We start from the raw sequence: 23,467 nt of genomic DNA, 5'->3' as shown, positions 1-23,467 counted from the left end.
TTGTGCTTTTCTCCTGGTATTGTTGATAAAAAGTAAGTAATGTTTACTCATGATTTTTGGACATTTGTAAACAATGCACATATTTTTATAAATACTTTTGTTTAATGCTGTAACGTTAATGATACAAATTCAGATTGATGAAATGTTTTATATTTTACGGTTTGCAGGTGAGGTGACACAATGGCACAGTCAATAACACCATAGACAAACAGGACACTTGCGGACAAAAAGCCATTCTCGCCTGAAAACATGAAGGGACATCTGCAAAGAAGCTCAGAAGTCTTATGTAGATTCCAGATTCACTACTGAGATCAGAAAAGAACAAAAATGTGTATCTGGAGATCTCCTCTGCTGAAGTATCAGACTCTGCTGTGTATTACTGTGCTCTGGTGCCCACAGTCACAGGAAACACAAGAACACTGTACAGAAACCTGCTTCTGCTCAGGGTGTCGACAGTTTGGGAGAAGTGGGACCCTTGAATCTTGAATTATTCCCAGATCCCTTCCAGTATACCAAGAAGCTGCTTGCAATTTTGAGATTTTTTGAAATGCAAATGCGTTATTATTGTAAGTGAGAAAATGTTTGTCTAAAACATGGCAGAAATATTCACATGTACAAAAGTGGTCAATATACAATCAAGTCATACCTTCTTTAGAAATAATTACCAACCTTCATGAAACCTCTTCTTTCCCAACACCACCATCACCAAAAAAAAAAAAAAAAAAACTCCTCTCCCAAAACCCATTTTAAGTCAATGAGTTTGCAACAGCTGTAACGTTTTTGACAAGCCAAAAAATCTTATTCTGACATTCCTGCAAATTTTCTGTTCTTGAGAAATTTTCCCTATATTTTTTGCAATATATACTGTTAAAAGAGTGATCTTCAGATGAGTCCCTGTAGTCGTCCAATATGACTCTCATATTTTGATTGATGTAATATTATAAACTTTTATCCATCATAGTTTGATCCCTTTCTTCTCAGTTGTTTCAAAGCTTAAGGAAATAATACAAAAGGTTGTTTAATTTGCATTTTGATACATTTTACAAGATTTGTTACATTTACTTGCCCTTTAGCAGATTTAGACTCAAATACACTATTGGAAAACTAACATATATGCCACTAGTTCCCCTTCAAAAAATAAATGCCCCAGGGCTCAATCCATTACAAAGCTTTATAACATACAGAGAGATAAGTATACATTGTATACCAATCCTAACTTTATAGGTAGCTACCTACTTGTTCAGGGTTTACAAAATAATGTTTAATCATTTCAAATTTTAGCCACAAGGGGTCAACATCTCTCTCTTCGTGCATGATTATATCATGTGACAGGATGAAAACATTTACAGTTTTTTACAATCGCTATGACAGTTTTTGCAATACATTTAACAAGTTTCCTAAACTCTTAACACGGTTAGCACAACATCAGTCTTTGTAGGCTATACAATTAACACATTTATTGTTGCTTTGACACAAAATGCATACAGTTAACACAAATTTATAATGCTTGAACTTCTTTTACACACAAGCTCAACCAATACCAAAACAATGTAATTTTACTGCCAATTTTACAAATGCTTTCACACTGTATGTCAGAACAGATAACATCATGTTCTAAACATAACTTATATAGGCTAAAGTCAAAGTGAACAGCTGTTCATATTGTGAATTGAAACACAAATATATTCCCTTTATTTTATTTCATTGCTACTGAGAAACAGCTTATTGAAGTTATGATTCCCATCTAGGAAGCACACTCAGGTGTTGAGTTTCTTTCAATCGCATGACCATATGTTCTAAAAGAGGACTCTTTGGGCTGATCTTGTGTGGAAAAGGAACAATATAGAGCAACACAAAGAGAAAGAAAGAAAGAAAGAAAGAAAGAAAGAAAGAAAGAAAGAAAGAAAGAAAGAAAGAAAGAAAGAAAGAAAGAAAGAAAGAAAGAAAAATGCCTGCACGAGGGAGAGGAAGACAAGTACCAGTATAGTAATGTCCTTTTGCAAATAAAGTCTTTACTGCAGGAATTCTGTCTCTGTCTCTTTTTTTTTCTTTTTTTTTCATAAACTGTACATAAAGCTACTCTGAGATGGTCATTCATTTTTTGTTCATTTCAGCAAAAGAAACAAAATGCATGCATTTACTAAACCCAACAAAACAAAAATGTAGAGAGGCTTCAAAAGAAACTTACAGTGCAAAACACAATCTATGATCAATACAATATACTGTCTATTGTATAAGGGCAGACCCGACACATAACATAATGCAGTTTCTGTAATGTCAGCTAATGTTAGTGTTTTTTTTGTCATTGTGTTATGATTGACTACATGTTCCTGTTGGAAGAGAACATGTGTTAGTGTTTTGAATAATTATTTGATTTTGAAACATGTTTGCAGTGTTTTGTGAGATATAGTGTATTGTGTTAGTGTATTATTGTATTTTGAAAATTAGTTTTGGAGTTTAGTTTACAATGTGTGATTTTGAGCATGAAATTAACCGTTTTGCCAATTGTGTGTTTTAGGTGTGTTGGTGCGTTAAGAGTTTAGCAAAAATGTTAAATGTATTGAAAAAACCAGTGGTGGGCCGTCAGGGCCAGCAAGGCCTTCTCTGCTGGCCTAAACACTATGAGAATCACTGACTTGCACTTTAATATTTTTTTTTTATGAATGAGTATTAAATTATTCCCAATAGAGCTGGTAAGTCCCGCCCCTCCGTAAAACCCCGCTGGACCTCAAAGTTGAAAAAGCGTCAATGCAAGTGAATGGGAGAAAATAATTATTTTCTGGTCCCGTTCGATTTGTGCCATGAATGTGAACATATGTTGTCTGTGAATTTTTTATATAATCTTTCGTGTGAAGAATGCGACAATTTAGCGGGTAGAAGTTTGATACGGGTAGACTTTGTGTGAGAGCACTTTGTGGACTACAACTCTTCGCTGCTTTCGACGCGTTTGAAACGTCAACACCACTAGCTCACGGCTCTAGCTCACGGATCCCGCTAGACATGGCTGTGTCTTTGGTGCACTTCACCGCCTTCTTTCAGGGAGAGGAAAAAATCGTTGAGGTTGGCGAAAACCACGGGTAAGTCAACTTTATGCGGTGACGTCACATAGGCGACATGTAGTCTTTCTCGTTATTTCTTTTCCACAACTGCTAGCCGACGAATCATACCATATACTGTCAAACTTGTAACATGAAAGATTATATAAAAAATTCACAGACAACATATGTTCACATTCATGGCACAATTCAAACGGGACCAGAAAATAATTATTTTCTCCCATTCACTTGCATTGACGGTTTTTCAACTTTGAGGTCCAGCGGGGTTTTACGGAGGGGGCGGGACTTACCAGCTCTATAGTCCGTTCTCATAATTTCATAGCTTTTCTCTTGGTTGCGCTGCTTCCAGTAGTGTATGTTTATTTTAGTGCTTTTATCCAATCATATTTCAGTCATCATGTGTTGCCAGGGTCAAATATATCTGCCTCGAGGCCTTCAGAATCGATAGTGCGGGCGCCTGCAGCTTAAATGAATGGCAATGAAACTGTTGCTTTAACCTATCAGATAATCGGTCAGATTAAATCAGCCAATCAGATTTTGAGTTGATTGCACCGGGGCCATCTAGCAGGCATATAATAACGTAAGCATTTCCACGCCCTTTGATTGGATGGTCAGAGCGTGTACTATTATTACTGGTAGTCAGAGCTAGCTAACCGCATATCTGTTGCGAACTGTGTAAACTAAAATACCTGTAGATTTAATAGTTTTTCAACCCACAAATTCATGTTTATTTCCTTCCTCGACCACCAGCAGGTTCAAACCTACCGGAAAAAATCCCTTATTCAGCTTGCGCAGAGTCACGGATCTCTATCGATCTGTCCGGGTAAAAACAGAACAGACTGCAATGTAAAGTTATGCCAGGACTGATTTTGAAGGCAAAAGTCCCGCTGATCTCATTGATATTGTTCAAAAATCTGTGTGAGAGCTTGTGTCGGCTGTAACGTTACACATCGTCATGTTTTGCGGTGTTTTCCCGGTTTAACGCTACTGCTTCTGTCGAGCAGACACTCTCAGCACTAAAGCCAATTAAAACTTATGGCAGAAATACGACGGGACAGACTCGACTTTCAGCTCATTAGCCTCGATGGCGATAGAAAAGGTTGTTGGGACTGAAAAGCACAGACAACCTGTACATCCAAGTAATTCAAGTCTTTTTGAGGAAAGAAATTAGGAGTTTTGGAGAGTAAGTTAGCTATAATGCATTTTTCCCCCGTTTTTGTCCGTGCTGAATATGATTTTCTTCCTAATTTTTCTTGTAAATTTAGGATCGAAACAACTTCTTTTTTTCAAACATTAATACTTGTAGCCATTGAAGGATAAGACAGGGATGATCCGTTTCTGAATTTATAATCGGAACGCAAGAACCACTGTACACAAAGCCGAACTCACTCGCTCGTTTCTCTCTACCCGGCCTTTCGCGAACTCACCGCATTAACCCTATAACTGCCGGTGCAAAATTAAAACAGGAATTTCACAACAATTATAGAGAGTATGTGCGTGCGCTGCTACACTATTAAAGGTTATTAATTCAGGGTGGACATCACTGAAGGCCTAGGTGTGAAATGCACGGCCCGCCACTGGAAAAAACTGTCATAGCAATCGTAAAAAACTGTAATGAAACGTCATTAAAATAAAAGACAATTACATGTGTTTTTAACTTTCCATATAATCTAATAGCATTGGTTTAACTTCATTGATCATACACTTAAATAAATATGACAAATATTTGTATATACTGTATGTCTTCCTTTCTTTTTTTGAAAGTTTGAGAGAAAGGCAATGGTAATAATGAAAGGTAGGTTTTATGTAAAGTTTTTTGCTTTTAAACTTTACATAAATTTGCAAGCCTGGTATTTTCAGAAAATCTTAATGTTATAGAATTATAGCCTAATTTTTATATCATTCTTCAGTTAATTAAACCGTATTTGTGTCCAAATGTTTTGACTGAGAGATTGTGAGTTATGGGTGGAGCTTTGAAGGATCTCACAAAATCTCACAATTCTGTTTGCAGTTTTCATTCGTGGTTCAAGATGAAGCTCCTGTGCTGTCTGCTTGTGTTTTCAGTAACTCAATGTAAGTGACATACAGTACTACTGTAAGTAGTTTTGTTTAAAGCTGAAATAGTAATACATTGAATTTTATGTAAGTTCATAGTAATTAATTCACATTATTTCAAAATTTGCTATTTGATTTACATTTTCTGAACATCTTCATCTTGTTATTCTTCCTAACTGAATGTTTTCTATTCTATGCAGATACATTTGCGCAGTCAATAAGACCATTACAGAACAATGTGCATGTAACTGAGGGGACGCTGGTCAATCTCTCATGTAAATATGATGGCAGTGCAGACAGTCTACATTGGTATCGACAGTATCCTGGATCCAAGCCTGAATTTGTGCTCCTCGTCATGGAGTCAGCCAATAAACATGTAACATATGCAGAACCACGTATCCCTGGAATGGATGGAGAAATGAGTATGAGTGAAAAACGTGTGTATCTGAAGATCTCCTCTGCTACAGTATCAGACTCTGCTCTGTATTACTGCGCTCTGCAGCCCACAGTGACAGGAAACACATCATCACTGTACAAAAACCTAAAGAAATAGAAAGAACATAATATCTTTTGTCTTTTATCTCATGTGTGTTTGCAGATTGAGCAGATTAAATTGATTGAAATAATTGGAATTGACAAAACGCTTAAGTAGCCTACTTTTCATAAATAAGAAATGATTTAAAAATAGCTTTAGAAATAATGTAAAAACAAAATACAAAGATAGTTTAACAAATATGATCACATAGTGATCTTATATAAAATTATATGAGTTTGTGGGCAAGATTTTAGGTAATTTTTTTTTTTTTTTTTGTTAAAATTAATGCAAGGAAAAGAGAATATATTCTGTGCAGTAACTGGTCACCATTTCATTTTCTATCTCTTCCTTTTTAATCTCTTCCACAACATTTTTTATTTATTTTTCTTCTTGTTCAGCAATGCCATAAAATACCGGTAAACATTTTTGGGTTCCTCAAAGAACCTTTCAGTGAACAGTTCTTAAGAATAATCTGTGTCAAGAATATGAAAATAACATTTTAGTTTGTATCTTTCTTAAAGAAAGCTTCAATAACTTAAAATGAATGTTTTTACAATTTTATTTTAGTTAAAATGTTCCTATTATCTAACAACTAAAAATCTATAAATCTTAAAAACAGCTTTAAGATGGATGCATGTAAGAACCTTTATCGTGACATAAGTCTTTTTAGAGGTATGCAGATACTGTGCAAGTCCTCTGTGATTCATGAACGTGTTTGTTTTCACCCAGAAGAGGGTGTTCTTCTTCTTCTCGTTTCTGTAGTCCTCGTGTATACAAAGTGCTCAAGACTCAACATGGAAGATCAAATCTTGCCACAGGGTGGAGCTCCAGACTTAAATCACAGTGTTCCAGTGAAGAAAAGGCACATCTGAGTTTGTCATTTCATTCCATCATGCTGCTCTGTGCTCTTGTAATATTTTCAGTACTAGCAGGTGAGATTCGTTTATTTTATTTATCACCAAATCTTTTGATTTAAACATGTTAATATTACATGGTCACAATAGTACATTTAGTATGTTTTTTTTTTCTGCAGGAGACTCTCTTGGTGATGTAATAACATCTCATGGTCCTGAAAAAGAAGTTAATGACGGGAACAGTGTTACTCTCTCCTGTAACTACAGTGTTGCTGTTTACAATCTACTGTGGTATCGTCAGTATCAGAGATCCAAACCAGAACTCCTTCTCTCCATCACTGAATCTGGAGATGCAGTTAAAGCAGATCCATCAGCCCGCTGGTTTTCTGCTAAAGTTGACAAACACAGAAAGCTCATGGAACTGGAAATCAGCCCTGCTAAAGTAACAGACTCTGCACAGTATTATTGTGCCCTGGTGCCCACAGTGACAGGAAACCCTTTTCCTCTGTACATAATCTTCCTGCATATTAGCCATGCTTTTAATTTATGTTTAACAAGCACATGTATTCTGTGTGTTGTTTCTGTGACTAAATCTTCTATCAGTAACACAAGGATCTATTCATAATTCCACAAGAACTAACACAGCATATTTCCACAGAGAACACACACAAGTGGAGGGAGTTTAATGTGGTATACAAGAATAATTCAGAAGAGGCTTGATTGATCATTAAACTACATACAACAATGATTCTCATCTGCTCTGTTTTAACATTTTGTCTTGAGTTACGGTAAGCCATAGATCTTTGACACTTTATATAAATGTTTATCTTACTATATAAATGTAAAGCTTTATGATTCTGATAACCCTGGATTGTTTATCTTATTTGCAGCTGAAGCTAATGAGAGTCCTGTCCAGATTCAGCATCTGTGTCTTCAAAAGAAGGCAGTAATGAAACTCTGTCCTGTACATTCAATGAATCAGCTTACCGTCTCCACTGGTATTAACAGAAGACTGGATCATGGTTAGAGTTTCTGGTACTGACTGATAAATCCACTAAAGTTGTAGAGCCAGCTAGTCCACCTCATCCTCATGTCCATCAGTCTCCATAATAACAAACGTGTGTATCTGGAGATCTCTGCTGCTGTATCAGACTCTGTGTATTACAGTAATGTGCTCTGCAGCCCACAGTGACAGAAAAGCCTGCAACACAAAAACAATGTTTCGATTATTCTATATGAATAAATACTTGTAGGATACTGAGGCTTTTTTCCTCCTGTGGTGTGGACAGGCCAAACTCCATCTAAAACTATTGTTTAACAACATGCCTAATCCTTATTCGGTTTTATTATGTATGCTGCTTTTTAATACCTCAAATTTATTGTGGTGTTACAAGGAATATTCGTTCAAAATGTTCGTTTAAAATGGTGAAAAAAGATATGACGACCACTCAGATTAGGCCAGGAGAAGGCATTAGTTAAATTAGGACATTTAAGTCGTTTTTTATAAACATGCCTTAGAAAAAAATATTACTGGTTCATATTGACACAAAACAATGGCACTGACATATTTTAAGATATATCAGTGCAAGTTGCTTTCAGTTAAAACAGCTCAAACATGCATTTCAGTCAGGGACTAGCCCATGTGAAACCGGAGGGTAAGTGTCATTATTTTGCGTGTGCGACTCAAAAACATATGCGAGAGAGAAATGTCTCCACCGTTTAATGTTTTCAGCTGAAGTTTAAGAAAGTATTACAGTCTTTGGCCTTTTCTTTGATACATGCTGCCAGAGACTTTGAGCATGAAATGGTTTAAGCAAAGACTCCATTACAGAAGTAAATCATATTGCCAGAAGCCGGAGCTTAAAGGGGTGGTAAAATGCAATTTTCACAAGATGTAAAATCAATCTCTGATATCCCCAGAGTGTGTGTGTGAAGTTTTAGCACAAAATACACCACAGATATTTTTATATAGCATGTTAAAGTTGTCACTTTTTGAGGATTTGCAAAAACGCACCATTTTGTGCCTGGCCCTTTAAATGCAAATGAGCTGCTGCAGAGGGCGGGGTTTCAAGAGCTTGTGTGTGTTTGCAGCAGCTATTATCTCACGCAGACACACTAAAATGACAGAAACTGTTCTGCCTTTAATGTTAAAATGGAGTCAGACAAAGATGGAGAGACTCAAGAAGAAGTGAAAACATGTAGAATGCAACAGGATGTCTGTTGATCTCACTAAAAAGCTACAGTGTACTTTTTATTTTTCAGTTGCTGTCTTTGAAAATGTCATCAAACCAGAAAAAATATATGTATTTGAGAATCAGCGTTCAGATATTACATTGTCCTGCATTTATTCCTCTACAGCTTCAGATTATCTCCACTGGTATCGTCAGTATGGAAGATCAAAACCTGAATTTCTTTTTATACTCACTTTTGGAAGTGCAAAAGAAGCTTGGGTGTCTGATGTACAGTAGATCCAAGATTCACTGTTGAAGTTGAAAAAAAGGAACACAAACATGTGTATCTGGAGATCTCCTCTGCTGAAGTGTCAGACTCTGCTCTGTATTACTGTGCTCTCCAGGCCACAGTGACAGAAAACACATCAGCTTTATACAAACACCTGTTACAATGAGAGACGAGAGAGAAAATGACAGTGAGAAAAAGGCTGTAACTGCCAATTATATTATATCAACAACAAAAAAATGGGAACAATGAAGTAATTTGAATTAGTAATAAGTAATTAATTGAAAAGTAATTTGAGTGGCAACATGAAAATATGAGTTATATTATATATCTTTAACTGCCCCCTTTTGCTCACAATAAAAAACATTGAATATACAATGTTACAACTATTAAAACATCTCAAATGATTGTCATGAATAATATACAGGGGTTGGACAATGAAACTTAAACACCTGGTTTTAGACCACAATAATATATTAGTATGATGTAGGGCCTTATTTTGCGGCCAGAACACCATTCATTCATCCTGGGAATGACAGATACGTGTCCTGCTCAGTGGCCAGAGGGATTTTGAGCCATTCCTCCTCCAGAACAGTGGCCAGGTCACTACGTAATGCTGGTGGAGGAAAGCATTTTCTGACTTGCTCCTTCAAAATACTGCCAAGTTGCTAAGGTATCTATCTCCAGTGACAGTGCAGGCCATGGGAGATGTTCAACTTCACTTTCAGGTTCATCAAACCATTTTCTCACAAGTCTTGCTGTGTGTATTGGTGCATTATCACGCTGATACATGCCACCCTTTCAGAGTACAATGTTTGAACCATTAGGTGCACATGGTCCTCCAGAATGGTTCAGTAGTCCTTGGCAGTGTCTCTGTGCAGCAACAGTCCTGGTGTTAAGCCTCTTTGGGGCTTCTCCACACCACTACTCCTCCTACAGATGTGGGAAAGACAGTGAAGGTGGACTCATCAGAGAACAATAAATGTTGTCAACAGCCCAAGATTTGCACGGTTGGCACCAATGAAACCGACATTTGGCAATGGCATGAGTGACCAAATGTTTGGATAGCAGCCCACATGAATATTGACTCTGTGGAGCTTCCGTCAAACAGTTTTGGTGGAGACAGGGGAGTCAAGGTGTGCAGTTAATTCTGCAGTGAGTTGGGCAGCTGTGCTTTTATGTTTTTTGGATACAATTTGGTTGGACTCTGATATAGTCTCCCATTGTTGTGTGAATTCCAATAATGTTAAGTACATATCACTCTGCTAATTCAACCTTCACACTCTGCTCTTACTGATGGAATGTAAAATCAGTGAAGATTGACCACTAGGCTACACCATAGCTCCAACATTATATTGGCCAGTGTTTCAGAATTGTCCAACCCCTGTAAAGCAGGTATACGGCATACAGATATGCCACAGGATGGCAGTGTACATGCACATATAGATTCACATATAGAGAAACATAAATGAAACAATTATATTATACATTTATATTGTATTATAATAACCCTAAACAGAAAACATAGCCATATAAGTAGTAATGAAATAATTCGATTCACTAAGGAATAATGAGTCGCTTCAACAAATTTAGCTCATATATAAACAGAGAGGAGAAAAAAATGAAATGAAATGGTGCAGATATTTTATTACATTAAGCTTGAGATCCACATATGCAATACTTGCAGTTTACCATAAGAGGGCAGTAGTTACTCAATACCTTCGACAATAAAGCAGCTTTTATGTGTATTCACAAGCTCCTCCTTGGACCATCATTATAATACTAAAAGCAAAACTCTCATATTCACTGATTTATTTGGACTTCAAGGTGTCTTCAGCATAGACACAGTCATGTCAAACAGGTTGAAGAATATATTTATCTTCGCACTCTTCATTTTTGGTATGAATCTTCATTTAATACAGCTGCACATTCATTACATTGCTTAAATGTTGTATTGTACTGTAGGCTACTTTTTTTTTTTTTGCAGAGTGCAGATCAGAGGACACAGTTGATCAGCCAGACAAACACGTGACTGAAGCTGAAGGAAGATCAGTCACATTACAGTGTAAATATAAAACAGATTCAGTACAAGAAAATGTATTCTGGTACATCCAGAGAGCAAACGACTTTCCTAAATACATCCTGAGGAGAAGCAAATATGGAGGAGAAAATGGCACTGAGTTCCAGGAGAGATTTCACTCTGAACTTTCATCAAATTCAGTTCCTCTGACGATCAAGGATGTGTGTGTGTCTGACTCTGCTGTGTACTACTGTGCTCTGAAGCCCACTGTGACAAAACTGAAATCAAACCACATACAAAAACACAAGAGCTGAATCTCAGCCAAGGCAGTTTAACATCCTCTTCATATCATGGAATAGTGCTTTTGAAGAATCAATTCATATGCAAAATTCTATAATAAATGGTGTTTAATTTGAACACAGAGAGGGACGAGCGGTGAGTAGGTCAAGTGCAGCATGACTAATGCCTGTTTCTCATTGCAGTAATTGTTGGCATGGAGAGACCAGATGTAGGGCTATATAACTATATGGGAAATGGGGAGAGAGACTACGGCAAACTAGTGTGTGGTGTCTGTATTGCTGGAGAGAAAAACAAACAGAGAACTATTGTTTGTGTGGAGCGCAAGTGTTGTTTTTGCTGCTTTATTGTGTTCAATAACAGAATTAACGAGTTCGCCACAGCCGACCAACTTCTTCTTCCTTACAATGCACCCAGGGTTGCCATTGTGTAAATTTCAGTATGCGCGTGCGAGGAGAAATTTTTTGGTAACCCTAACATTAATCTTAAAAATGTCAGTCCTTGTTTACTTAGTATAAACCCTGATTTATGCACAAAAAATATATATATATAGAATGGAAATGCTTTTTCAAAATGTACAATTCATTTATTGATTGCACTATAAAAAATAAAGATAGAGGTGATTAAATAACAAACATGTAAAACCACAACATCAAAACAATAAGAAATCTCTAAACAAAGGGACACAATAGTTCCTCCCCAGAAAACCACAACACACAAGTTTCACAAATTAGGCCTGTTGTATGCCACAGTGGCAGTTAGGCCTGCTTCATACTTCTGCAGGAGGCTCGTATCTGAAGCAGTTCAAGGCTTTTGTCATGAGTTGTTCATTGCGTCTGTCACGTGACAAATTAAAAAAAGACTCGGAAGGTAAAGTAATTATTTATGTTCCCTGTAAATTATTTTTGACTGCATTATAATGATTTCTTAATTCAGAATATGATAAAGACTGTGTGGGTGGATGTGTTCGTGGAATTTGGCTGTTAAAAGTATAACATTTAAAGCCCCTTAAATGAACGAAATAACTCGGAAAAATTTGTTAATTTTAATGAACGAGATCGAACAAGCGAGTCAGTAAAATGATCCGAACTTCCATCACTCACAGTGCCATCAAGTGACAGTATGTAGGCTACCTGGTGTCTGTCTTGTTTAGACAATAACTGAAAAGGTTCGCTCAGCATCCGCATTTGAGTGTGGCAGGCTCAACACAATCTGGCCAACCTTTGATAATTTGGGGAATTTTAAAATGCCTCTTGCCCGATTTGCCATAGAGCAATATTATTTGTATAGAGCAATTACTGTAGCTAGCCCACATAAGGCACGTCAGACAACGTTTGCAGCTATAGTTGAAGTCTGTACTCTCGGCACAAAGGCTATACGTCTGTAGTGACAAGGCACACCATTTTATTATCTGCTTCCCTTGATTGTCATCCAAACTTTCAAACGCGCATCAGTGGCTCCGACTTCGAACCTATGCTCTGAACTCTCTCTGAACTTCTCACACGCAACTGACGTATCAGGTGCAAGGTTTTCAGCGAATCAACGATCAGAGAATACTGCAGCGAGAACGTTGTAGGCCAGGGGTCACCAAACTCGGTCATGGAGGGCCGCTGTCCTGCAGAGTTTAGCTCCAACCAGGTCCAACACACCTGCCTGAAAGTTTCTAGTATGCCTAGTGAGACCTTGATTAGCTGGTTCAGGTGTGTTTAATTGGGGTTGGAGCTCAACTCTGCAGGACAGCGGCCCTCCAGGACTGAGTTTGGTGACCCCTGTTGTAGGCAGATGTTACAGCTGTGGGCCTTAAACTCCTCTCCTGTCATAAATACGCTGTGTCATCAACACAAAATTAAGGGATTGAAAGGGGAGAAAAATGGATTTTGGCGTGACATTTCTTGCATGTGCTCCCATGTGTGAAATATAGGCATGATCAGAGAGGAGGAACTCAGTGTTCACAGATCTGACACGACTGAGGATGAAACGATTCAGTCTGACTCTTCTCACAGTGAACACTTGAACAATGGATCTTCTTTCAGTTATTCTATTCTGTGCTTCAGCTGGTATTTGTTTCTTTAATTGATTGACTGTTTACAAATAAATCTTTCTATAAAAGCAACCCATTTCTATTCTGTTTCTGCTGCTGTCTTTGGAAATACCATCAAATCAGACACAGCATATGTTGGTGCTGATGAGGGACAAATTGTGAAGTTGTCCTGTAGTTACTCCTCCACTGGGGGTACAGAGGGTTGGAGTATCTCTTCTGGTATCGTCAGAATGGATCAAAACCTGAATTTCTTGTATCCACCAACAGTGCTGCAAAAGAAGCTCAGGTGTCTGATGTAGATTCAAGACTCTCAGTAAAAATAACAAAAAAGGAACAAATCCATGTGGATCTGGAGATCTCCTCTGCTGAAGTATCAGACTCTGCTGTGTATTACTGTGCTCTGAGGCCCACAGTCACAGGAAACACATCAACACTGTAGAAAAATATTTCCTTATTTAATTCAGTGAGAACAAGCAATAGACACAGAGACAAAGACTAAAAGAGAATGTGTAAGCTGCACATGCAACTAATAATTAGAGCAATAACTGGATGAAAATAAACTGATAAAAAGCATATGAATACAGATGTAAAATTGCAGATAGAAAGATAAAATATTTAAATTAATGACATTCAAAAGTGAATGAAGCATCTTAACATTGTTAATTACATATACCTATATTTCAATCCATTATCAAATGTAACAGATTGTGTAGGTACAATGTGCCACGAGGTGTCTGTGTTCTTAGATCCTCAGGAACCATAAAGAATAGAATTCATATTCATTAATATTACAAGAAAAGAGTCTGAAAAGCACAGACAAAGTTTGTTTTTTCCCACAAACTATTAAACATACTGAAGGTTTAAATCTTTGGCTTTACACTCTGAGATCAGGAAGTTTCTGAGTGTCTTGATAAGCGAACAGCAGAAAGCATCAGTAACACAGAGTAAGAGCACAGAGCACTGAGAGCTTTAACACACAACTGATCTGATCATATTCACCATGAACAAATACATGCTGCTGGTTTTTATTATGGTGGCAGGTGTGTCGTTTATGTTTACTTCAGATCATAGCAACAGCTTAAAAACACTTTTAAAACACTGTCTGTTATTTTTTATTATTTTCCTTCAAAACAACATAAACTTGTACTGATATACAATGTTTAACTTTAGACAAAATAAGTTGATATTGTGCTTAATGTTTGCAGATGTGACGGCTGTGGATAAAATTGAGCCAAACCGAGGGACCAATATCATCAAAACAGAAGGAGAGTCTGTAACGCTGAGCTGCTCATATGATTCAGACAGCGAATATGTACGTCTGTACTGGTACAGACAATATCCCAAAGGACAGCCTCAATATTTATTACGTGAAGGAGCTCGATCAAACGATGTTAAGGACAGCTCTGATTCTCGATTTCAGTCAAGTACTTCTCGCATATTCACTGAACTCATTGTCGGTGGTGCGTCTGTGTCAGATTCAGCTCTTTATTACTGTGCTCTAAGAGTTGAGGCCCAGTGATACAAAATATGAAACAGGTCGTACAAAAACTAAAAGGAATTGTGAAAACCAAATCAAAACCTCAATGTGAGATAATAACTGCAAACACCTGTGTGAGGTTGAGGTTAGTGAAATGTTTTATAAAAGGAATAAAAGAGCAAACAAAGCTTTTCAAAAAATGTGCGACTGTGTTAAAATGTACTATAGGCTAGGTGTTGAACACTTCAGCTGTCTAAAACGGGCATTGCCTTCCTTACACTTCATGCACAGATACTGGATTTGAAGTCCGCCGTCACGTCCTGCTCCGCCCTGGTCCCCGTCTAAGTCTGCTCCGCCCTGGCCGCCGTCATGTCCTGCTCCACCCTGGTCTCCCACGCTCCATGGCCCAGGCCCGCCTTGCCTGTGTCCTGGTCCCGTTCCCCTGCACGGGCCTGGCCCTCCGTCCCTCCCCCAGGATCGCCTTCGCTCTGCCCCCCGCCTGGATCGTGTTTGGAGCGTCTGGAAGCCGCTCCTTTGTGGGGGGGCTATGTCATGATTAGTGTTTCCCTGTCTTGTCTATTAGTTATCCCAGGTGTCTCTCATTTCCCTCGCCCCCTTGTTATCCTCTTTAGCTAGTTTGTCTCTGATTATTTAAGACCTGTGTTTCTGCCCTGTCCTTGTGAGTTCTTGTTTAATGTTTAACTGTTAACGTCGATGTTGGTTGTTCCTGGTCCCGAACATCGTTGTCCTGTCTAGTTTATAGTGTATAAGTCTGTTAAATAAAGCGTGTGCTGCATCTGGATCCTGCCTCTTCTCTGCTTCCGCCGCATCGGTGTTACACAGTGCAGGGTCACACAAAAAAATAGGTTAAGAAGAAAAGATATTAACTGCAAAAGACACCATTGCCACCATCAACAATTTGTTTCACATAATAGCATGAGCCAGGCACAAAAATCTCTTAATTCAAAATAATGCTTATTTTGTCTCGAAGTATCAAAAGAGGAGGGACTCCTGATCTGACATGATCTCATTCAGTCTGACTCTTCTCACAGTGAACACTTGTACAATGGATCTTCATTCCGTTATTCTGTTCTGTGTCTCAGTTGGTATGTATTATTTAATTAATTTATGTATTAAATTAATAAAAACACTAAACCTACAAATGTTCCTCTTCCTTTTCAGCTACTGTCTTTGGAAATGTCATCAAACCAGGTGAAACAAATGTAGTTGCTGAGAAGGGCTCAAATGTTACATTGTCCTGTAGTTATTCCTCTACAACTACAGATAATCTCTACTGGTACCGCCAATATGGAAGATCAAAACCCGAATATATTGTACTGACCTACAGTAGTGCAAAAGAAGCTCAGGTGTCTGATATAGATCCAAGATTCACTGTTGAAGTTGAAAAAAAGGAACAAATCCGTGTGGATCTGGAGATCTCCTCTGCTGAAGTGTCAGACTCTGCTCTGTATTACTGTGCTCTGCAGCCCACAGTGACAGGAAACACATCAGCTCTATACAAAAACCTGTTACAATGAGAGCCAAGTCAGAGAAACACATAGACAGATAAAATGACAGTGAGAAAAAAAGCTGTAACTGCCAATTACAGTAATATAGAGCTAGATGCTTGTTTTTTTCTATTCAATATTACAATATGTGTCTGTGTGACAATATGAAATATGTGTTACATTAAATCCCATACTGCCCTTTATCACAATGAAAATCAGAATATCTATTTAAAAAAAATGTCAATTGTAACAACTATTAAACCATCTCAAAATATTGTAATGCATATATTAGGTCCTATACATAAGGTTCTGATACATACATTCTAGAGAAACATTACAATTACATTATATATTTATGTTTTATACTTTAAAAAATGTTGGATTGTTTCAACACATGTCAAATTTGTTCAAATATGTTTTGGACAAACCCAACCACTGGTTTAAATGTATTAATTAAAATTTTAAACCCAATGGTTGGGTTTGTCCATATTTGACCAAAACGTGCAACAACCCAACATTTTATAAACTATAATACAATTATATTTATAGAAAATATATATATATAAATAGAGATTTAAATGTATTAATATTTTTTATTTTTACAAAAACACATGAGCTGAATCTCAGCCAAGAAATTTAACATGTGGTTCTCCTGTTCAGATCATAACATTTTGATTTTAAAGGGATCATTTTATACACAATATGCTATAATAAATAGTGCAATTATTAACACAGTTAAATACAAACAAACACAATATATTATACAGTATCATATGGGTGAAAGTGAACAGCAGCAGGAAGTTCAGTGAGGAGGAAGTTCCTGTGTGTGTTTCTGTGTGATCTTCAGTGACTTACAGCTCAGAGAACTGAGAGCCTCAACAGAGAACTGATCTGATCTGTTCAACATGGACCGATGCCTCATACTTATTCTCATTGTAGGAAAAGGTACATGACTTATTAAATAATTAATGAAATTCTGTACATTCATATTTACTTTGTTTTTAATTCTCAAACACCAAAGGCTAAATTTATATTAATTTAATCATCTCTATTTTTATAAAACATTATGTGAAATGTGTTCTCAGTGATATTTTGTCAACCTTGCTTTCACAAATCAAAAATCACATTTTATTGTTGACAGGTTTGGTGACTGTCACTGGAAACAACATTGAGTCAGATAAAAATACAGAGACCTCTAAAGAAACAGAAATTGTCAAGCTGAGCTGCTCATATAGTACAAGTAGTGAATATGTTTATCTTTACTGGTACAGACAGTATCCAAACAAAGAACCGCAGTATTTATTACGCAAAGGTGCACGATCATATAGTTATGCATACACCTCTGACCCTCGGTTTCAGTCGACTACATCACGAACATCCACTGAACTCACTATTACTGATGTAAGTCTGTCAGATTCAGCTCTCTATTATTGTGCTCTGAGAGTTGAAGCCCAGTGATACAAAACATGAAACATGTCGTACAAAAACCTGAAGATCTTTTTACTTTGAACCGATCTAGTGAAAACCACAATCAAAACCACAATCTATCCCCGAAAATATAATAAAATATGTGGTAACACCTGGACTTAAGTCTTTGTTGTAAGGCAAATGTAAATGAGAAACTTCAGAAAAGAAGCATTAACAGAATGTCCAGATATCATATTCCTCATTTCTATGGTCACATAATCTGCATTCTCTTGCAGAAACATGAAACTTCTTTCTCTATTTCATAGACTAAAATGCAGTTTTTAAAATTCCTTAAAAGTTAATTTAACTTTGGTAACACTTTATTTTACAGCATCTGTGATACATGTTACATGTATTACCTATAAATTAGGAACAATTACAAACAACTAAGCTTAAACAAACCCAAATCCTAACCCTACACACTCTTAGAAGAAAAGATACTATAGAACTTTAAAGGGTTCTGTCAAGCACATTATATAGAACATTTTAGGGTTCCCTCATGGTATAATTTTATTGATTTAGTTTTAATTAATAAATGTTTTTTAATTATTTTTAAACAGTTTTTAACAAATTTTAAACAGCTTGTAAAGTACAACTTATAAAGTACATAAAGTACAGCTTGTATTATATTTTAAATAACCAGTTAAACATGAAAGTATACAATCATTCAAGACATTTCTCCTTATATAGAACCTTTTTTGGCATCAATAGTTCTTTAAAATTGAGTCAAGAACCCAAGGGTTCTATGCTGAACCCCATTGAACCTTTTTGAAAGAGTGTTAGTACATTTAGTTAATTAAAGGTGCATTATGTAGGCTACTTTTTAAGTTGATTCTTAGCAAAAAAAAAAAAACACTTTGTTCTTTCAAAATTATATGTGCTCATTCATGTATAATTACTTCTACCAACTAATCAAGTATTCTCGTAAGCGTAGAGTCTGCCATTTATAATACATGGGTATGCTGCTCGAATGGCAGAAGCCATGTAGCGCCTCCATCTTGAAAATACATTAGCCAAAGACGGACATACCTGGAAATTCAAGCTTCCCCATTCGCGTTTTTACACTCAGTGGCACCGTGATGAATGCGAGGGGGAGATTACTCGCAACTGCCGGCAGATTTAAAATAATACGGCCACCGTAGGAGTTAAAACTCCCTCGGAATGGGAGGGGCTAGAAAGTAATATTCACTTGGTAGTCATATACAATTTCACCACTAGATGGGAGTAATTCCTGCACAGTGTAGCTTTAATATAAGGACACCTTAAAATAAAGTGTAAACTTAACATTAATTGTATGGATTGTTATTCCACTTCCTGATATTCTAATTCCAATTCAGCTTCCAGTGGGGTGTGACCAATTCAATTTAAATTCATGAAAGGGAGACAGTTTTTTTAAGTTCTGAATTTTGTCTAATGTAATTGGATATAATTAGATTTAATACGGAAAATAACATGATATAATATCATGTTGGAAATGGAAAATTACAGTAAATAACCAGAGTAAAAATGTATATTTCTCAAACTTTTCAAACATAGCATTCTTTGTAAATGTAGTGGAACATTTTTTGACTTTTCAGGACAATAGCCTATATTTCCAATTTAAAATATATCACACATATCCACAATCACACATAAAACACATTAATAGGACAGAGAAAACAAGAGGAAACACTGATGAGTGTTGCTCAGAGAGGAGGGACTCAGTGTTCACAGATCTGACATGATCTCTGAAAGAGACTGTGGATGAAGCGATTCAGTCTGACTCTTCTCACAGTGAACACTTGTACAATGGATCTTCTGTCAGTTATTCTATTCTGTGCTTCAGCTGGTATGTTATTTGGTTAATTATAATATTTTTTGTAAAAAATAAAATAAATAAAAACTGTTTTTATTAAAAACATCTCACTAAAAACGTACAAATGTATCTTTTCTGTTTCAGCTGCTGTATTTGGAAATGGCATCAGATCAAACAAAACAGATGTTTTTGCTGAGGAGGGTTCAAGTGTTACATTGTCCTGCAGTTATTCTGCTTCTGGAGGAACAGATTATCTCCACTGGTATCGTCAGTATGGAAGATCAAAACCTGAATTTCTTGTACTCACATACAGTTCTGCAAAAAAAGCTGAGTTGTCTAATGTAGATTCAAGATTCAGTGTTAACATTACAAGAAGGGAACATGTGGATCTGGAGATCTCCTCTGCTGAAGTGTCAGACTCTGCTGTGTATTACTGTGCTCTGCAGTCCACAGTGACAGGAAACACATCAACACTGTACAAAAACCTGTCACAATGAGAGCAAAATATGTAATGAATCTAATGCAAAAATGTTTAAAACATTACAATTCTTAATTGAATCAAACAGCCAATAACAATGTGAATTTGTGTGGCAGTATGAAAGATAAATGATATTAAAACCATACAATGAGGTCCTTTAGTCCGTGATATGGCAGTGTTTCAGATATGCAATACTTGCAGTTAACCATAAGAGGGAAGTATTTACTCAATACCTTTGACTACAGAACCTTTCATGGCTATCCACAAGCTCCTCCTTGGAACATCAGTATAATAGCAGAAGCAAAACTCTCATATTCACAAATTTATCTAGACATTAATGTTTATTCAGCATAGACACAGTCATGTCACACAGGTTGAGGAATATATTTCTCTTCGCACTATTCATTTTTGGTATGAATATTCATTTAATACAGCTACACATTCATTAAATTGCATACATTTTGTATTGTATTGTTCATAAAAACATTTCTTCAACTTTTACAGAGTGCAGATCAGAGGACACAGTTGATCAGCCAGACAAACACGTGACTGAAGCTAAAGGAAGATCAGTGACATTACAGTGTAAATATAAAACAGATTCAGTACAAGAAAATGTATTCTGGTACATCCAGAGAGCAAACGACTTTCCTAAATACATCCTGAGGAGAAGCAAATATGGAGGAGAAAATGGCACTGAGTTCCAGGAGAGATATCACTCTGAACTTTCATCAAATTCAGTTCCTCTGACGATCAAGGATGTGTGTGTGTCTGACTCTGCTGTTTACTATTGTTGTCACAGTGTCTGGTTTATGTTCCTTGGGTCACCACTAGATGTCCTCCTTCCCCACGGTGTCCATCACACTATTGAACTACTTTTCCCACGATCCTTGTCTTCTCATTACACTCAGCTGTCCCTTGTCACTAATCATTGCACTCAGCCAATTCCCCATTAGCATTGTCATTTCCCTGTGTATATAACCCTGTCTGTTTTAGTATGTGTCACGGAGTCCTTGTTAATGTCCCCACACTTCCGTTCCTGTTGTTGCCTGTACCTTGTTCTTGTCTTGTGTCTTTGGATTGCCTTTATGGATTATGACCCTTGCCTGGACTGTTTTGTGAGTACGGATTACCCCTAATAAACACTGCATCTTTGGATCTTCTCATCTTGTGTGTGTTCGTGACAGAAGGACTCCGTCACTATGGATAGATCCAGCAGTACGGGTTTTCGTATCCGTCCCCCAACCACTTATAAGGAGAGGAGGGGACGTTTTTGTAATTTAACAGCCCTACGTCAGCAGGGTCAGACGGTGGGTTGCCTGTCCCAGTCATTTTGGACGCTTTCAAGAGGCATGGGGTATACTGATGCTACCCTCAAGGATCTGTTTAACAGCTGCCTGGATGATCCTTTGCCTAAATGGGAGATGGAAGGACTGGAAATCCTGGATTTTTGGGGGTTTACCAGGTACCTAGTACATCGGAGCCAGTGGGAGGTACCAGAGCCTTGTCATGCCGACACCACCCCGAGCCCGGTGATCTCTGTTCCGGTGGTCCCGAATCCGGTGGTCCCAGTTCCGGTAGTCCCGAGTCCGGTGGTCCCGAATCCGGTGGTCCCAGTTCCGGTAGTCCCGAGTCCGGTGGTCCTTGTCCCGGTGGTCCCGAGTCCGGTGGTCTCAGTTCTGGTGGTCCCGAGTCCGGTGGTCTCTGTTCCGGTGGTCCTGAGTCCGGTGGTCCGGAGACGGAGGAGGAGGAGAAAGGTCGCTTTAACAACTTGTCAGGTGGCTCCTAACCCAGAGACCACCCCAGAGGTGACTGTCATCCCTGACGCGCCGTTCAGACACGCTGCTCTGCCGGCCTCGCGCAAGCTGCTCGCCCTGCCGGCGCCACCCCGGCGAACCGTCACGTCGGCCGATTCAGAGGGTGTCCGCGTCACGTCTGCCGAGCCTGAGCCTCACGTCTCGTCTGCCCAGTCAGAGACCGCTCACGTCCCGTCTGCACAGTCAGAGACCGCTCACGTCCCGTCTGCCCAGTCAGAGACCGCTCACGTCCCGTCTGCCCAGTCAGAGACCGCTCACGTCCCGTCTGCCCAGCCAGAGTTTGTTCGCGTCCCGTCTGCCCAGCCAGAGTTTGTTCGCGTCCCGTCTGCCCAGCCAGAGTTTGTTCGCGTCCCGTCTGCCCAGTCAGAGGCTGTTCGCATCCCGTCTTCCCAGTCAGAGACTGTTCAGGTCACGTCTGCCCAGCCGGAGATGGTTCAAGCCACGTCTGCCCAGTCGGAGACAGATCGGGAGATGCCCATTCTCATGGCCGGGGGGTCACTGATCGGCTATTTAGAGCGTTTAGCTCGGATCCTGGAGACGCCCTTTAGACCTTCAGTCTCTGTTGCTCCAGAGCCGGTGGTGTCTGCTGTTCCAGAGCCGGAGCCGGTGGTGTCTGCTGTTCCAGAGCCGGAGCCGGTGGTGTCTGCTGTTCCAGAGCCGGAGCCGGTGGTGTCTGCTGTTCCAGAGCCGGAGCCGGTGGTGTCTGCTGTTCCAGAGCCGGAGCCGGTGGTGTCTGCTGTTCCAGAGCCGGAGCCGGTGGTGTCTGCTGTTCCAGAGCCGGAGCCGGTGGTGTCTGCTGTTCCAGAGCCGGAGCCGGTGGTGTCTGCTGTTCCAGAGCCGGAGCCGGTGGTGTCTGCTGTTCCAGAGCCGGAGCCGGTGGTGTCTGCTGTTCCAGAGCCGGAGCCGGTGGTGTCTGCTGTTCCAGAGCCGGAGCCGGTGGTGTCTGCTGTTCCGGAGCCGGAGCCGGTGGTGTCTGCTGTTCCGGAGCCGGAGCCGGTGGTGTCTGCTGTTCCAGAGCCGGAGCCGGAGCCGGTGGTGTCTGCTGTTCCAGAGCCGGAGCCGGAGCCGGTGGTGTCTGCTGTTCCGGAGCCGGAGCCGGTGGTGTCTGCTGTTCCGGAGCCGGAGCCGGTGGTGTCTGTTGCAGTTCCAGAGCCGGAGCCGGTGGTGTCTGTTGCAGTTCCTGAGCCGGTGGTGTCTGTTGCAGTTCCTGAGCCGGTGGTGTCTGTTGCAGTTCCTGAGCCGGTGGTGTCTGTTGCAGTTCCTGAGCCGGTGGTGTCTGTTGCAGTTCCTGAGCCGGTGGTGTCTGTTGCAGTTCCTGAGCCGGTGGTGTCTGTTGCAGTTCCTGAGCCGGTGGTGTCTGTTGCAGTTCCTGAGCCGGTGGTGGCTGTTGCAGTTCCTGAGCCGGTGGTGGCTGTTGCAGTTCCTGAGCCGGTGGTATCGGTTGCAGTTCCTGAGCCGGTGGTATCGGTGGCTGTTGCAGTTCTTGAGCCGGTGGTATCGGTGGCTGTTGCAGTTCCTGAGCCGGTGGTGTCGGTTGCAGTTCCTGAGCCGGTGGTGTCGGTTGCAGTTCCTGAGCCGGTGGTGTCGGTTGCAGTTCCTGAGCCGGTGGTGTC

General features: G+C 39.3%; 2 long non-coding RNA genes across 2 annotated transcripts; one reads left to right on the top strand and one right to left on the bottom strand.

Moving 5' to 3' along the window:
- The first annotated feature begins 5,014 nt into the window (after positions 1-5,014).
- On the top strand, positions 5,015-7,478 carry LOC306998814. Its single transcript, XR_013797668.1, has 5 exons — positions 5,015-5,129; positions 5,312-5,548; positions 6,379-6,578; positions 6,680-7,288; positions 7,391-7,478. It is a non-coding gene; the product is annotated as an uncharacterized lncRNA (long non-coding RNA).
- Positions 6,517-18,865, bottom strand: LOC306998815. The gene is made up of 4 exons (XR_013797669.1): positions 18,797-18,865; positions 16,135-16,318; positions 8,926-9,114; positions 6,517-7,701 (listed from the first exon to the last, which is right to left on the bottom strand). It is a non-coding gene; the product is annotated as an uncharacterized lncRNA (long non-coding RNA).
- Positions 18,866-23,467: the final 4,602 nt, after the last annotated feature.

The sequence above is a fragment of the Phoxinus phoxinus genome (assembly GCF_949152265.1).
Source record: "Phoxinus phoxinus genome assembly, chromosome: 5".
Classification (NCBI taxonomy): domain Eukaryota; kingdom Metazoa; phylum Chordata; class Actinopteri; order Cypriniformes; family Leuciscidae; genus Phoxinus; species Phoxinus phoxinus.
Note: the sequence above shows the minus strand (reverse complement) of the source record. Positions and strands in the feature narration are given on the sequence as shown.